This window comes from Triticum urartu, chromosome 2A, assembly GCF_056163025.1.
Source record: "Triticum urartu cultivar PI428250 chromosome 2A, HENAU_Tu73, whole genome shotgun sequence".
NCBI lineage: Eukaryota > Viridiplantae > Streptophyta > Magnoliopsida > Poales > Poaceae > Triticum > Triticum urartu.
In genome coordinates, this window is record NC_141874.1 from 37,032,069 (window position 1) to 37,048,987 (window position 16,919).

At 44.8% G+C, this 16,919-nt stretch overlaps 1 pseudogene; it reads right to left on the reverse strand.

Annotated features, from left to right (window-relative positions):
- Positions 1 to 7,452: 7,452 nt before the first annotated feature.
- LOC147983362 (GRAS family protein TF80-like) lies at positions 7,453 to 8,508 on the reverse strand (annotated as a pseudogene).
- Positions 8,509 to 16,919: the final 8,411 nt, after the last annotated feature.

A 16,919-nucleotide genomic window follows, 5' to 3' on the forward strand; every position in this document is an offset into this window, starting at 1 on the left:
GCTGTCCTTAGAGGTGTGTTCACTGATACACTAGTGTGCCCGTTTGACGTTTAACAGATGCTAGGAATAAATTCTTGATTTGACAAAACAAATTTTACTTAAAGTTAGACAATGGGGGATAAGGTGATTTAGGATAACAATATATTTCTTCGGTTTGACAATACTAGTCGTCAACCCATGGGTCGGACCGGTTAGAAATAAAAAAGGAACATATACATCTAATTAAAGTGTAAATGACATGTTCCAAAAAAGTGTCCATAACATTGGTGTTACTAATGTTTCTTAATAAGAACAGAGAAAGTAACACTTTCTACATATTATTATACAAAGATATAATTGTCTCTACTACTTATCCATAGGAAGGGTCTAAAAGAGGTCTCAGAGGAGTTTAGCTTTCATTTGTTTCTCCTAAATGGGTGGGATAAAGGAAATTTTATCCATTTACTTGCACTTTGTTCCTCTAAACCAAGGGGATGGATACTGTCACAAAAAGGATGTTTATGTTCTTCTATCATACCAAGTTGGAAGACAGTCGAGAAATCGTCGTGCTAAGGCCCCATAGAAAGAGGTTATGATTTCTTCTCTCATGTGTATGTTTTTCCTTGCGAGAATGTAGAGAGAGATGGGGGAGAGAGGGAGAGAGAGGGAGAGGGAGGGAGGTACATAGAGATAGGGAGAGAGAGAGGTCAAACGTTCTATGGTAATTTATTTGCTATCATACTAGTACGTCTTGAATGTTTCGAAGATAACCAACATGTTTTGAATGTTTCAAAGATAACCAAAACTTCTTGAATGTTTCAAGAATAATAAAAAATGTCTTGAACATTTTCCAACATCTGCTTGTGGCAATCAACTAAAGCACATTCATCAAATGCATGAAATTGTCGCAATGAATTGAGAAATCTACAGATATCACAGGTCACAATATCTGGTGATCCTTGTCACACCGCACGACAAGTCGAGACAAAGAACATCAGGATGCCGCGCCAGTGGATGAAGAAGCACACATCCTTCTCACTGGAAACCCTGTACGCCCTGCTGCAGCCGGTCATAATCTGCCCCAGCATCGCCGTTTCCGCCACTGCATCTGCGCTCATCGCCGTAGACGCAAACCAAGCGGCCGTCATCCGCTCCGCCCACTTCACCATCCGCTCGTGGCGCTCCCGGTGCTGCGCACCATCACAGGCAACGATATACATGATATCATATAGGAGCAGGCACCATTCCATGTCCGACCGCTCCATTGCTGACCCGCGTGCAGGTAGGCTCTCCTCCAGGGCATCAAACAGGGCCCCGTAGTAGTTGAGTGATGTCTACTACACAACCTTCATCTTGTAGACGTTGTTGGGCCTCCAAGTGCAGAGGTTTGTAGGACAGTAGAAAATTTCCCGCAAGTGGATGACCTGAGGTTTATCAATCCGTGGGAGGCATAGGATGAAGATGGTCTCTCTCAAACAACCCTGCAACCAAACAACAAAGAGTCTCTTGTGTCCCCAACACACCCAATACAATGGTAAATTGTATAGGTGCACTATTTCGGCGAAGAGATGGTGATACAAGTACAATATGGATGATAGATATAGGTTTTTGTAATCTGAAAATATAAAAACAGCAAGGTAACCAATGATAAAAGTGAGCGAAAATGGTATTGCAATGCGTTGAAACAAGGCCTAGGGTTCATACTTTCACTAGTGCAAGTTCTCTCAACAATAATAACATAATTGGATCATATAACTGTCCCTCAACATGCAACAAAGAGTCACTCCAAAGTCACTAATAGCAGAGAACAAACGAAGAGATTATTGTAGGGTACGAAACCACCTCAAAGTTATTCTTTCTGATCGATCTATTCAAGAGTCCGCAGTCAAATAACACGAAGCTATTCTTTCCGTTAAATCTATCCTAGAGTTCGTACTAGAATAACACCTTAAGACACAAATCAACCAAAACCCTAATGTCACCTAGATACTCCAATGTCACCTCAAGTATCTGTGGGTATGATTATACGATATGCATCACACAATCTCAGATTCATCTATTCAACCAACACAAAGAACTTCAAAGAGTGCCCCAAAGTTTCTATCGGAGAGTCAAGACGAAAATGTGTGCCAATCCCTATGCATAAGTTCACGAGGTCACGGAACTCGCAAGTTGATCACCAAAACATACATCCAATGGATCACGTGATATCCCATTTTCACCACAAATAAGCACATGCAAGACATGCATCAAGTGTTCTCAAATCCTTAAAGACTCAATCCGATAAGACAACTTCAAAGGGAAAAACTCAATCCATTACAAGAGAGTAGAGGGGGAGAAACATCATAAGATCCAAATATAATAACAAAGCTCGCGATACATCAAGATCGTGCCAAATCAAGAACACGAGAGAGAGAGAGAGAGAGAGAGAGATCAAACACATAGCTACTGGTACATACCCTCAGCCCTAAGGGAGAACTACTCCCTCCTCATCATGGAGAGCGCCAGGATGATGAAGATGGCCACCGGAGAGGGATTCCCCCCTCCAGCAGGGTGCCGGAACGGGTCTAGATTGGTTTTCGGTGGCTACGGAGGCTTCTGGTGGCGGAACTCCCGATCTAGGTTTCTTTCTGGAAGTTTTGAGTTATATAAGAGGTGTTGGAGTTGGGAACAAGTCAGGGGGTCCCCGAGGTGGCCACGAGGTAGGGGGGCGCGCCCCCACACTCGTGGTGGCCTCGGACTCTTCTGGCCCACCTCTGGTACTCCATGGGCTTCTTCTGGTCCAAAAATGGTCTCCTAAAATTTCAGGTCAATTGGACTCCGTTTGGTTTTCCTTTTCGGCGATACTTAAGAACAACGAAAAAATAGAAACTGGCAATGGGGCTCTAGGTTAATAGGTTAGTCCCAAAAATCATATAAAATAGCATATAAGTGCATATAAAACATCCAAGGTTGATAATATAATAGCATGGAACAATCAAAAAATATAGATACGTTGGAGACGTATCATTAAGCATGTTGTTCAACCGGACCATGAACTCGCCATTGTGGTCGGCCTCCTGCTCCGTCACGACCATGTCCTTCGATGATAGCTCCGCTAGGTCATGGAGGAGCGCTTCAGCCCTCATCATGATAGCATGGGCCTGCGCTTTTCCTTTCCTGTCGTGAGGATGAGCAGCCACTTCTACAAGCTTGTCGGTAGTCCAGGTGTCGTCGGGGATGCTGTAGTAGGCGCTGCTGCCGACCTCACCTCCGGCACAAGTAATGCCGTACTGCCATTGATGTTGGAGTGTGATGCGTCTCCAACGTATCTATAATTTATGAAGTATTCATGCCATGTTTACAACAATTTTATATGGTTTTGGTATGATTTAATTAGAACTAACCCCGACTAATGCTGTTTTCAGCAGAACTACCGAGGTGTCTTTTTTGTGCAGTAATAAAAGTTCTCGGAATGGGCTGAAAATTGACGGTGATTTTTTATGGACCAAAAGAGACCCCCGAAGCACCGGAGCCGGGCCAGGAAGAGACCGAGGTGGCCACAAGCGATCAGGGCATGCCCTGAGGGGTATGGCGCGCCCCTACAGCTTGTGGGCCCCATGGGTACCCCCTTGACGTGAGACCGATGCCAAAAATTCTGATAAATCCCCAAACCTCCGAAAAGAAGCCGAGACGAGAAGTTCCTCCTTCGCAAGCCTCTGTAGCCACGAAAAACTAATCTAGGCCCTCTCTGGCACCATGCCGGAGGGGGTCATCGTCACCGGAGGCCGTGGAGGAGGAAGCCGGAGGGAGCCATCTTCACCATGGAGGCCAAGGACCAGAGAGAGAACCTCTACCCATCTAGGGGGGAGGCCATGGAGGAGGAAGCACAAGGGGAGACCCTCTCCCCCTCTCTCTTGGTGGCGCCGGAGTGCCGCTGGGGGAACCATCGCCGCGGTGATCGTCTTCATCAACATCACCATCTTCATCACCTTCCTCATCTCTTCTAAGCGGTCCACTCTCCCGCACCCCGCTGTAATCCCCTACTTTATGTTAACGGTATTCTAACTTTATGTTAATAACACCTATTTTTATATTTTAGTTCTCCAATATCATGCAAAGCTATCCTCTTCATACCCACAACTTAGTTTTATTTCTCGTTTCTAGATGGAAGCAAACGTTCGATGTACGTAGAGTCATATCAGTGGCTGATAGGACTTGAGAGAATATTGATCTTACCTTTAGCTCCTTGTGGGTTGGCCACTCCATACTTATCACTTCCACCTTCGGAAATTGCTATGATGATTCCTTGCACTTGGGACTATCAGAGTGTACAAATGTCCCGTTGAGTCCATTTCCGAGATCCACCGACGACGCTGTCCTTAGAGGTGTGTTCACTGATACACTAGTGTGCCCGTTTGACGTTTAACGGATGCTAGGTATAAATTCTTGGTTTGACAAAACAAATTTTACTTAAAGTTAGACAATGGGGGTTAAGGTGATTTAGGACAATCAAATATTTCTTTGGTTTGAAAATACTAGTCATCAACCCATGGGTCGGACCGGTTAGCAATAAAAAAGGACCATATACATCTAATTAAAATGTAAATGACATGTTCAAAAACGTGTAAATAACATTGGTGTTACTAATGTTTCTTAATAAGAATAGAGAAAGTAACACTTTCTACATATTATTATACAAAGATATGATTGTCTCTATTACTTATCCATAGGAAGGGTCTAAAAGAGATCTCAAAGGAGTTTAGATATCATTTGTTTGTTCTAAACAGTTGGGATAAAGGAAATTTTATCCATTTACTTGCACTCTGTTCCTCTAAACCAAAGGGATGGATACTTCCATAAAAAGGATATTTAAATTCTACATTCATACTATGTTGGAAGACAGTCGGGACGTCATCGTGCTAAGGCCCCATAGGAAGAGGTTATGATTCTTCTCGCATGTGTATGTTTGTCCTTGAGAGAATCCAGAGAGAGAGAGAGAGATAGACGGACAGACAAAGAGAGAGAGAGAGAGAGAGAGAGAGAGAGAGAGACGTCAAACGTTTTGTGGTAGATCATACTAGTATGTCTTGAATGTTTCAAAGATAACCAACACGTCTTGAATGTTTCAAGGATAACAAAAATGTCTAGAACATTTTCCAATTTGTGCTTGTGGCATAAGATGAAACAACAGCTATCGCAAAGTAGGATAACAACAACAACAACTCAAAATGATAACAAGAAGTTCTGGCAATCAACTAAAGCACATTAATCAAATGCATGAAATTATTGCAATCAGTTGAGAAATCTGCAGATATCACATGTCACAATATCTGGCAATCCTCGTCACACCGCACGCCGGGTCGAGATAGAGAACATCAAGATGGTGCGCCAGTGGACAAAGAAGCACACATCCTTCTCACTGGAAAGCCTGTATGCACTGTTCCATGTTCGACCACTCCATTACCCATCCGCATATAGGTACGCTCTCCTCATGGGCATCAAATAGGGCCCCGTAGTAGTTGAGTTCGTTGTCGAACCGGCCCATGAACTCGCCATTGTGGTTGGCCTCCTGGTCCGTCACCACCATGAGCTTCGGTGATAGCTCCGATAGGTCGCGGAGGAGCGCGATGGCCCTCGTCATGGTAGCATGGGCCTCCGCTTTTCCTTTCCTGTCATGAGGACGAGCAGCCACTTCCACAAACTCGTCGACGAGCAGACAGTGGTGCTATAGGGTGGAGATGACGACCAGTGCTTCGCCGCTCCTGACATCAAGGGGCTCGATGCTGAGTAGCTGATTGATGTGGAGTTTCACCGGGTGGAACTGGAAGCCGATGTGCAGGCTCTCAGCTACCTTGGCTAGGAGCGCACCGGTGACAGACAGGAACTCGTCCTCCTCGTTAACAATGGACACACGAAGGATTCGGTCATGTGTGCTTGCTCCTAGACGCTTGGGAAAGAGACAGAGGAGCAGAAGCCATTGGGAGGCGTGAGCGTTGCCGAGATCGACGATGTGGAGCATGAAATTCCTCTCCGTCCGAGCTGCAACGATGATGGCGTAGTTCACCGTGGTCCCGATGAGGTGGAGGAACGGGCACATCTTGGCGAAGTGGCGGCACACTACTGCGGCCGCTGGTGCGGCGGTAGTCTTGTGCAACTGGAGGGCACGGCACATGCCCTAGCATGGGTGGACCATGCGCAGCGCTAGAGCGTTGGCGAACGAAAACGTGAGCTAGTGCAGGGGCCCGCCAACGTCATCCGATGCGAGAGTGTTGCATATCCTCTCCAGCCCCTTCTTTATCAGCTCCTTGTCCGCTTTGGCGAACACGGTGGCGCCGGAATATAGAAGTGTGATAAGGTCTATCGCGCGCTGCTCGTATTGATTCTGCGGTGCTGTAGTAGGCGCCGCTGCCGACCTTACCTTCGGCACGAGTAATGTCATACTACCATTGATGCTCGAGTGTACGAATGTCCCGTTGAGTCTGTTTCCGAGATCCACCGACCACGCTGTCCTTAGAGGTATGTTCACTGATACACTAGTGTGCCCGTTTGACGTTTAACGGATGCTTGGAATAAATTCTTGATTTGATAAAACAAAATTTACTTAAAGTTAGGCTATGGGGGGTAAGGTGATTTAGGATAATCATATATCTCTTTGGTTTGAAAATACTAGTCATCAACCCATGGGTTGGACCGGTTAGCAATAAAAAAGCAACATATACATCTAATTAAAGTGTAAATGACATGTTCAAAAAAGTGTAAATAACATTGGTGTTACTAATGTTTCTTAATAAGAATAGAGAAAGTAACACTTTCTACATATTATTATACAAAGATATGATTGTCTCTACTACTTATCCATAGGAAGGGTCTAAAAGTGGACTCAGAGGAGTTTAGCTTTCATTGTTTGTCATAAACAGGTGGGATAAAGGAAAATTTATCCATTTACTTGCATTTTGTTCCTCTAAACCAAAGGGGTGGATACTGCCCCAAAAGGGAATTTTATATTCTTCTATCATACTAAGTTGGAAGACAATCGGGAAAGGTCAAATGTTTACATAGGAAGAGGTTATGATTTCTTCTCGCATGTGTACATTTGTCCTTGCGAGAATGCAGAGAGGGAGAGAGAGAGAGAGGAGAGAGGGCGAGATGGGGAGAGGGGGTAGAGACAGAGAGAGAGGGGGAGAGAGAGAGAGGTCAAATGTTTTATGGTAATTGATTTGCTATCATACTAGCATCTTGTACTTTGAATGTGGCATAAGATGAAACAACAACTAGGAGTATGATAACAAGAACAACTCAAAATGTCTTGAATGTTTCAAAGATAACCAAAACGTCTTGAATGTTACAAAAATAACAAAACTGTCTTGAACATTTTCCAACTTCTCCTTCTGGCATAAAAAGTTCAGGAAAGCACATTCATCGAATGCATGAAATTATTGAAATGAATTGATAAATATGCATATATCACATGTCATAATATCTGGCTCCTCATCACACTGCACGCCAGGTCGAGAAAGAGAACATCGGGATGTCGCGCCAGTGGATGAAGAAGCACACATCCTTCTCACTAGAAACCCTGTACGCCCTGCTGCAGCCGGTCACCATCTGCCCCAACATTACTAATTACACCACTGCATTTGTGCTCATCGCCGCAGATGTGAGTCTGGCGGCCTTCATCCGCTCCGCCAACCTCACCATCCACTCGTGGGCGCTGCGCGCCATCACAGCCAACGATATCCCTGATCTTTTGCAGGAGCAGGCACCATTCCACGTCTGACCTCTCCATTATCGCTGACCCTCATACAGGTACGCTCTCCTCTAGGGCATCAAATAGGGCCCCATAGTAGTTGAGCGTGTTGTCAAAATGGCCCATGAACTTGCCATTGTGGTCGGCCTCCTGCTCCGTCACCACCATGAGCTTCTGCGATAGCTCCGCTAGGTCGTGAAGGAGCGCGTCGGCCCTCGTCATGGTAGCATGGGCCTATGTTTTCCTTTCCTGTCGTGAGGACGAGCAGCCACTTCTACAAATTCGTCGGCGAGCAGATGGTGGAGCTGCAGGGTGGAGACGATGACCAGTGCTTCGCCGCTCTTGACACCGAGGGGCTCGATGCTAAGTAGCTGATTGATGTGGAGTTTCATCGGGTGGAACTGGCAGCCGATGCGCAGGCTCTCGGCTTCCCGGGCGAGGAGCGCACCGGTGATGGATAGGAACTCGTCCTGCTCATTGACAATGATCAAACGGAGGATTTGGTCATGTGTTCCCGCTCCCGGACACTTGGCAAAGAAGCAGAGGAGCAGAAGCCACTGGTCGGCGTCAGTGCCGCTGAGATCGACAGCGTAGTTCGCCATGGTCCCGGCGAGGCAGAGGAACGGGCACATCTCGGTGAAGTGGCGGGGCACTGCGGTGGCCGCAGGTGCGGGGGTAGTCTTGTGCAGCTGGAGGACGCGGCACACGCCCTAGCATGGGTGGACCACGCGCAGCGCTAGAGCATTGGCGAACAAAGACGCGAGGCAGTGCAGGGGCCCGTCGACATCATCCCTGCCCATGGGTCGGACAGGTTAGCCATAAAAAAGGAACATGTACATCTAATTGAAGTGTAAATGACATGTTCAAAAAAAGTGTAAATAACATTGGTGTTACTAATGTTTCTTAATAAGAATAGAGGGAGTAACACTTTCTGCATATTATTATACAAAGATATGAGTGTCTCTACTACTTATCCATAGGAAGGGGTAGCTATATTTATTTCACCAAGTTCTTCACTGGGGTAACGTCGACTAAGATATGGAAGAAAATGAGTTGAATGACATCGGATGTCAGAAAAATCTTACTGACCTGTTGGGGATATAACTATTTACGTAAGCCGCCCAGGAGGGGCCGGGTTACGCAAAGAGAAGCCCATCTGAAGCCCAAGACCAAGACGTGAAGATGGTGGTTCAGTAAAGGGTCTAAAGGCCCACAGACGATTTATGGCCCATGGTGATAAACCGCCATGAGGGCGCGACTTGTATTGTAAGGTAGAAATAACTAGTCACCGAGCCGGACACTGTTTATGAGCCGGCCGGGAATCTGTAAGACGTAGGGCGTCGACCCGTGTATATAAGGGGACGACCCGCTGGCAGCTTAGGGTAAGAAACAACAGATCGAGAACCGGGCATAGCGTATCTCGCTCCCTAGTCATCGAAACCTCAAGCAATTCCAACCCAACTAGACGTAGGCCTTCCTTGACCGCAAGGGGCTAAACTAGTATAAACCTCACGTGTCCTTTGTCCCGATTAACCCCTTTAAGGTTCCTAGTTGCGATGGCTCCACGATCAAGTCCTTGCAAGAGGACATCTGCCGTGACAATTCCACGACAGCTGGCGCCCACCGTGGGGCCAGCGCACGGTGGATTTGAGTTCTTGAAGGGCAGCTTCGAAGTGCTCAAAGGATACGTAGTTGGCCGGATGGCCAAGAGTCGTCGCGGCAAGATCTACATCGACGACGAAGGCTGGGGCCCCGACGCCGGCTCAATTGAGTACGGATACCGGGTCCCCTTTGGCGGAATTCATGTCTTCATCGGCCGGATTGGTGAGCCGGGCCCTGAGCTGGACAGCTGCACCGACCTCGTCGAGACGGCTCAGCGTGCAAAACCCGCCCGAGATCAACCCGTCGTGAAGCGTGCCTTTGTGGGTTGCATCCACGGAGGTGAACTTCTTGAAGGATCTGAAGGTGATGGTGAGCCGGCCGTCCTCTCTGACGGTGATTCGTCCGCCGGCTCAACAGATTCGCTGTATCAAGTTCAAGATGGTGTGCTTGGGGGCTGTTCCGATGGCAACACTATTCCGGACCCTTCAGAATCGCCAAACTGGGCAGGAGTCCTCATGGCTGGTACTCAACCTGGCCAAAACTCCACGGCCTCCGCGGCGATAACGTCCGGGTTAGGAGCAGCCGGGGCAGGAGGCCCTGTGCGCTCACCGGCTCAGGTGCTGATGGATCTCATGGATAAGCTTATGGCTTTGTTAACTGTTACAGTCATCCCTGCGAACCAATCTGAGCATGAGGCAGAGGTGGCACAGGTCCGCGACGAGATCGCCCGGGTCAAGGAAACCTTAGCAGCTGAAGACGCTAGATTAGCAACAAAGCAGGCGACTTTGGACGTACGGGCGCAGCAACTTCAGGCAGAGGCCTTGCAGCTCACGTTGAGCTTAAACGCATCTAATGAGGTAATGAGGAGGAGACATCAGAAAACTTAGCCGCGTCTACCTCAGAATTATCATCCTCGGAATCTCTTTGCTACACGCGGGGCCGGCCCACGCAACCCACCAGGTGCGAATCAGCTTATTACATCCGGAGTGGGAGGTCCAGTCCAGCCTCAGGGGATGGCACCTCCTCACGGCAATATGGCACCGCCCAATTACGTACCAATACCACAGCGTCACTTCTCCAACCCCATGGAGAACTTAATCGCAGCATCAGCATGTTTGGCGGCTCTCCCAGTAGATGGGGATGATCCGACAGCGGTGGAAACCCGGAAGATCAGGGAACTTGTCCAAACAGCCCTGGCTCAGCAAGAAACCTACTCCTACAGCCGGGATAGGATTCACTCGACTCCTCCGCCCTGGTTAGCTCCGCCTCGTCAAAACCGGAGCCCGAGTTACAGTAGACACATGGAGTCAGAGGCCTTGTCAAGTAACACTCAGCGCCGGAACCAGCCCGACGGGTATAACCCGGTTTAGGATCGGATACGTCAGGAGGACGAGCGGGCGGCTCAGCTAGCGGCTCAGCTAGCAGCCCAACAGAACTCACCAGTTTACCCGACGACTTCCGTCGAGGCGGGAGTTGCTACTAGAACCGGAGGAGTTCCTTGTCTGGTACCGGCTCTACGTAATGTACGTCTGCCCAAGGATTTCAAGGGACCTTGGAAGGTGCCGAATTATATGGCCGATATACAGCCTGGGGCGTGGATTCAAAGTTACGAGATGGCTATGGAGCTGCTGGAGGTTAGTGATGAAGCGATGGCTAAATATTTCAAATGTTGGACGGAACGGCCTATTCTTGGTTGAAGGGTTTGCCACCCAACTCCATTAGTTCATGGGCGGAGTTAAAGGCCCGTTTCATCCAGAACTTCAAGGATACTTGCAAGCAGTCTATGTCAAATGTGGATCTGACAAATTGAAGCAGGAAGAAGGTGAATCTACGACTCATTGGGTGCGCCGGGTCAAGGATATAATACATTCGTCTGACAAGATGGATGCCGGCTCAGCAGTTCTCATGCTGGAGAAGAATTGCCGGTTTGAGCCTCTGAGACAGAAGCTGGGGCGCCTTAAGCGTGATTGCAATGATATGGGGATGCCGATGGCGGCTTTAGTCAAGTATGCCGATTCTGATAGTACCAAGGATTCCACGTCTGATGACGAAAAGACAGGGAAGGGAAAGAAGAACGGTAATTGAAAGGGTCAGCAGTATAACCCGACGAGTCAAGGAGGCAATAAGCATAAGGCGGACGGTAACCCGGAACTTGTGGCCAATGCACAGGGTAACAATCAGAAGCACAAAGGGAAGCCACCCCGGTTTGGTGGGTCAGGTCCGTCTCTTGAGCAACTACTCAATGAGCCCTGCCCGAAACATGGCACCCGGGAACGACCAACGACTCATTTATGGAAGGATTGCACAATCATGAAAGCTTTCAAGAATTCTAATACGTTTGATGTCAATCAAGGCCCAGGCGGCGGCTCAGGAGCTGGCGGCTTTCATGGCCCGGGCGGTGGTTCAGGATCCGGTTTTCAGGGAAACCAGGGTGGTAATAATCAACAGTAGTCTGGTCAAGGAGGTCAGCAGCAGCAGCAGTCGGGTTATCAGAGCCATCCAAAACAGTTAAACAGTGGGCAGTATCACGTGTTCACCACAAGTTTGTGTAAACGTGATCAGAAAGTTCATAAGAGGGCTGTGAATTCTGTTGAACCGGCAGTCCCTCATTACTTGAGATGGTCGGAACAGCCTATTGTCTGGAGCAGGGAGGATCATCCTCCCCGGGTTGATAATCCGGGTCAACTGGCCCTAGTGGTGGCACCGCAGGTTGGTGGTTATAAATTTACTAAGGTGCTCATGGATGGAGGTAGCAGCATCAACATCCTCTATTACGAGACCTTTCGGCGCATGGGCTTAACTGACAAGAATTTAAAGACTTCCAACACCGTCTTCCATGGAGTGGTGCCCGGTAAGTCGGTGTATCCTATGGGTAAGATTGAGCTAGAGGTGGCCTTCGGAGACGAGCATGATTCTAGGGCAGAAAAGTTAACTTTTGAAGTGGTCAAAATCAAGAGTCCATATCACGCTTTGTTCGGGCGGCCGGCTTATGCCAAGTTCAATTCTAGAAAAAAAACATAGTTGCACTCATGAATGAGTGATGTGGGACTTGTAATCCGAATGTGAGCAACTGAAAATACTTAATAATCTCACCTTCTTAAGCATGGGTGCAGTAGTCGATAAAATGTTCTCCATTAATAGGTGAAGCAAATAATTGCGTGAACCGCTTAGCAGAAGGGTCATTACGTGGAACAACTTACATGTGGCTAATTAATGTGTAAATAACTTGGCAGGCTACCGACAACCTTCTGAAAAGAACCAACACACACATCATACACATATGGCATTAGAAATACTTTACTGATATTAGACCCAGTGACATTCATATATTTCTCTGGTATAGGAATATAAACTAAGATCCATCGAGAGAGGGATCATTTTCTTGCCTATATAAATTGAGCGTCAAGTCAGACCTGCAGGATCAAACTTATTTTTACTGTGGTTAGTTATTTCACCGCACTAAACAGTTTATGAAATTAAATTTACCATAAGCACTTCGCTGATGTACTGGGATAAAATTCCAGGGTTATTGTACATGTCCTCCAGAGCAGCACTACGGAGAAAACTATAAATATTGAGCCTATAAATTCACAGTTACAGATTCTTTTTTCCTTTTAGAAGGGAAATTTCACAATTATAATATTGAGCCTATAAATGAACACATTTAACCGTAATCCTAATGGCAAGCTACTATTTTCTCACAAATAAAAAAGGAACTAATTTTTCTATTCATTCACCTAGAAAATATACAGTTGATAGTCTCTCCTTTTAGTGAAATCGAATAAAAGCACAATAGTTATCAGTTGATATAGTCTCATTGGAATTTAAATTGAATTTTATTGTGGCTAATTACTCTACTTATTTTAGCCATGAAGAAGAATTACTATTGTTGGAATATATAGAGAGGTGGTCACAGTTATTGATTCTTTTTTTCTTTTAGAAGGTATTTTTTTTATATTTGTAAATATTGGTCCTATACTCCTATACATGAACGCATGTCAAACTAATCGTAATGCCATACTACTGTTTTATCACAAATAAATAAATATTATTTATACACGTAGAAAGCTTATACCTAAGCAAAGCTCCCATGCATCTTTGTGGATATTAATTTTATTTTGCACTTGTTGTACTATCTAAATGCCAAAGTAAATTTAGAACCATGGCGAGAGTAGTCATAGCTATTTTAAATTTGAGAACTCATTCTCAGTAGTATATATTTAAAACTCCAGGAACGTGAACAGAAATAACAGCAAGGCACCAACTTATACACGCGAAGAAGAAAATTACTACAATAATCGTTACCCTTTTATTATCAGTCTCTGGAATGTCGATCCACATAAAAACTAAGGCCTTCTGAAGTGTTTTATTTTTCTCCATTTAACTCATGAATTAAGAGCAGTAGCATTCATAATCATCACATTTTACTTTGGCATTCAGCACTCTTGCTCTCCTTGACACCTAATGATGATGCCTTTTTACTAATGATTGAACATCATTCTCTCCCTTGAAAATTCACAACGTCAGTTCAACATCAAGGAATTCATGGTGCATGCACAGATTATCCATACGTTGAAGTTGCTTTTTCCACTACAACATATAGCAGACGCCTCGTGAACAGTGCCTACAGGCAACCAAGAAACACTAAAAGCTGCAAGGAAACAACACACAGCAATCCTACTACTATTAAGAAGGTAGATAACCCTGATAGCTTTAAATAATACAGATTGCAATTTTTTAACTTATAAATATATTGTAATTAATCACCTGAATTAGAGATTCTGTTCTGGACCTAGAAAATAGAAAGATTTATTGGAAGTTGTCTGGTCGTTGCTAGTGGTGTTTTTTTCGATGTTTTACGCCGGGCGATGGTGCGAAAAAAACTGGAGATCAAATCTTGGGTCGCAAGTGTGTTGTGTGATCTTCCGTACGCCAGAAACAGTGTGGGGCGATACCTTCCCTGTACTGCCGTCTGGCTATCCACTGGTCCAGATGGTATCAGCACAGTGCACCGCAGATTGTAATGAGTCCTTTTAACTAATGAGAGGTCCCATTCGCAAAATAAAAATCAGTGGAAGGAAGTGTCAGCAAGCAGAGAACTTGCCGCTGGATTAGACGGTCGGCAAAAGTGGACGCTTGGGGAAGATAAAACAACGACCTCTAGGCGCAAGCACCATGGAGATATTAGGGGATGATACTTGAAATAGATGAAGGGGTGGCTGTGGGAAATTATCGCTGCTCATTTTTCTTCTTTGTAAATTATTTTTCTTTTTGAGAGAGCACAGCCTATACATGAATCCGCAAGGCTCTGCGTGGCTTTTTCATCCCTTTTTGCAACTTCTTTTTCCTTTTTGAGAGATTGCAGCCTGTAGAGAGATCCATAAGGCTCTGGTTGTTTTTGCTTCTTTTAGTCCTTTAGTTTTGAGAGATCACAGCCTATAGACAAGTCCCGTTAGGAACAAGTGTTGAGGTGGGACAAAGGGCAATGACTTCCTGAGATACTTCATCCAACGATTGTAGATAACTAACAGAGATATGAAATGGGCAATTTTGATTATTTTTCTGGGATCAACCTGGTGCCTCCAGTGGTGTTTCTATTTAGTAAATATAAGATATAACATGGATTAAATAATATTATCTAGGATCCTATCCAGAATTATGCTAAGTAATATATCTATATATGCCCGCGAACTGTGTTCTAAGCACCAAAACACATCAAATTAAGGCCATGATCTTTCTCAGTTTTGGGAGAATATGTTTCAAGCTCTCTTTCATGATTTTGTGTGATCAATTTGTTTCGATCTGTTGACTACACTTTTTTGTGTGGGGACATTGGACAGAATGTTGACCCAAGTGGATCACAAAAACTTGACCTAAATGAAATGTAAGCGGTACAAATGTTATTCTCCTCTTCTCTTGATTTATAATGAATAATAAAATACTAATATACTTGTAATGTGTGAAAATATGGCGCCCTTGACAAAAGATTAATATAACCCTTCTTTTTTCCATGATTTATGGTAGAAGAATGTATGTTTAATATTCTTTATTTCAAATGTGTCGGTCTTTTTATTACTTGATTCATATTATTATAATAAAACCATTTAAGGCGGTATTTCTTGCCCTTGAGGTGAAGTGTTAACTGTCAGTTGTTTATTTTTATATTTTGTTGTCTCTTGATTCACAAACAGAATAAGCAATTGCGTAGTTTCTTGATACTGAGAAAACAAGGAATGTCTGTGTATTTTAATGAGTTATGAACTGTAGGCTGGGTCAAATGCCAGTCCAACTGCCGAGGTTCCGAGTGTCAATATCTTGGCCATTGATTTCCAGTTTGGAGCCGCCAAAGGAAGAAAGGATGGCGCTATCATTTCTAACATGCTTTCCAAGAATTCAGATATTGCATATCAAGGTATATGTGACGTCCATTTCTCCCACTTTTCCTTATTCTAAATCATTTGCACACAACAATTGACATGCAATATATGGCCCAGCTAACACTTTTCTTTGTAGAATGGCGGATCTCTATTCAAAACCTCTGTTGACAGTGATGGCACATTATGGAAGAAGAAAATAGATCCCATCAAATGTGTGAAATCAACCATTGAGAAGCTCGTATTGCATGGTTTCTGTGGGGGTGATAGCGAACTATCATTTTTTTAAGTTCATTTTGAAAAGTGTGAACATGCTCAAGGAGATTTGCATTGACTTTTCGGATGATGTATTTTCTGCCGGCTTGGAAACTGATATAGAAGAAAAATGGAAAAGGGCTGCCGCTTCGGTTGAATTAGCTAATGAGACTGTGCAAATCTTCAGGGTGCATAAACTACAAGACAGCATCTGATCTCTTACTTAGTGACCCTTTTGATTGCCTAACTTGAACAGGCCTGGCACTTCTTCCTACTAGTTATTCTGCAAAGGGCTACTAAACTGATAGTCAAGTCCCTGAAGGCAATATAGCTTCTTTTAGGCAATATTGTACTTTCAGTTGTCAGGTTGCCGGCAGCTCTCCAATTTCAAGTACCCTTGCATCACCATTATTTTCTACTTAATTTACTAGCCATCATGTGGCTGATTTCTTGAATAAATATTTGTACCTTAAATGATGCGTACACTGCATACCCATTTGCCTTTGCCCAATTTTATCTGTGACACTTCAAGATAAACTCTTCATATGATACATGAATTCCGTGGATGTTGGTGGCTAAACGACATAGTAACTGTGTATTTTATGAGGTATTTTCATGTGGCTAGCCACAACTGTGTGAGCGTTCTACATGTATGAAAGAATCACCTGCGAGTTAACAACAATCTGGTTGTGCGTCTCAGAAAAAAATGGTTCTATTTTGATTATAATATTGATCATGCTGTCGTGATTTGTGGATAATATACTTTAACTGTTTCATGCAGGCTTACGTAAGATATAGTTGACCCCTGGCAAGGTATATTATTGGACTGGTTACATATTTTTATATCAGTTTTTTCAAGTGCTTTCGAATGTACACATCAGGAAGAGAGAAATATGCACCGAGTTAAAAATCGGCAATATATGAGTTAAGTGATTGATTGTTACACCTTTACAAACTGTATGATGCAGGGCCAGACGTAT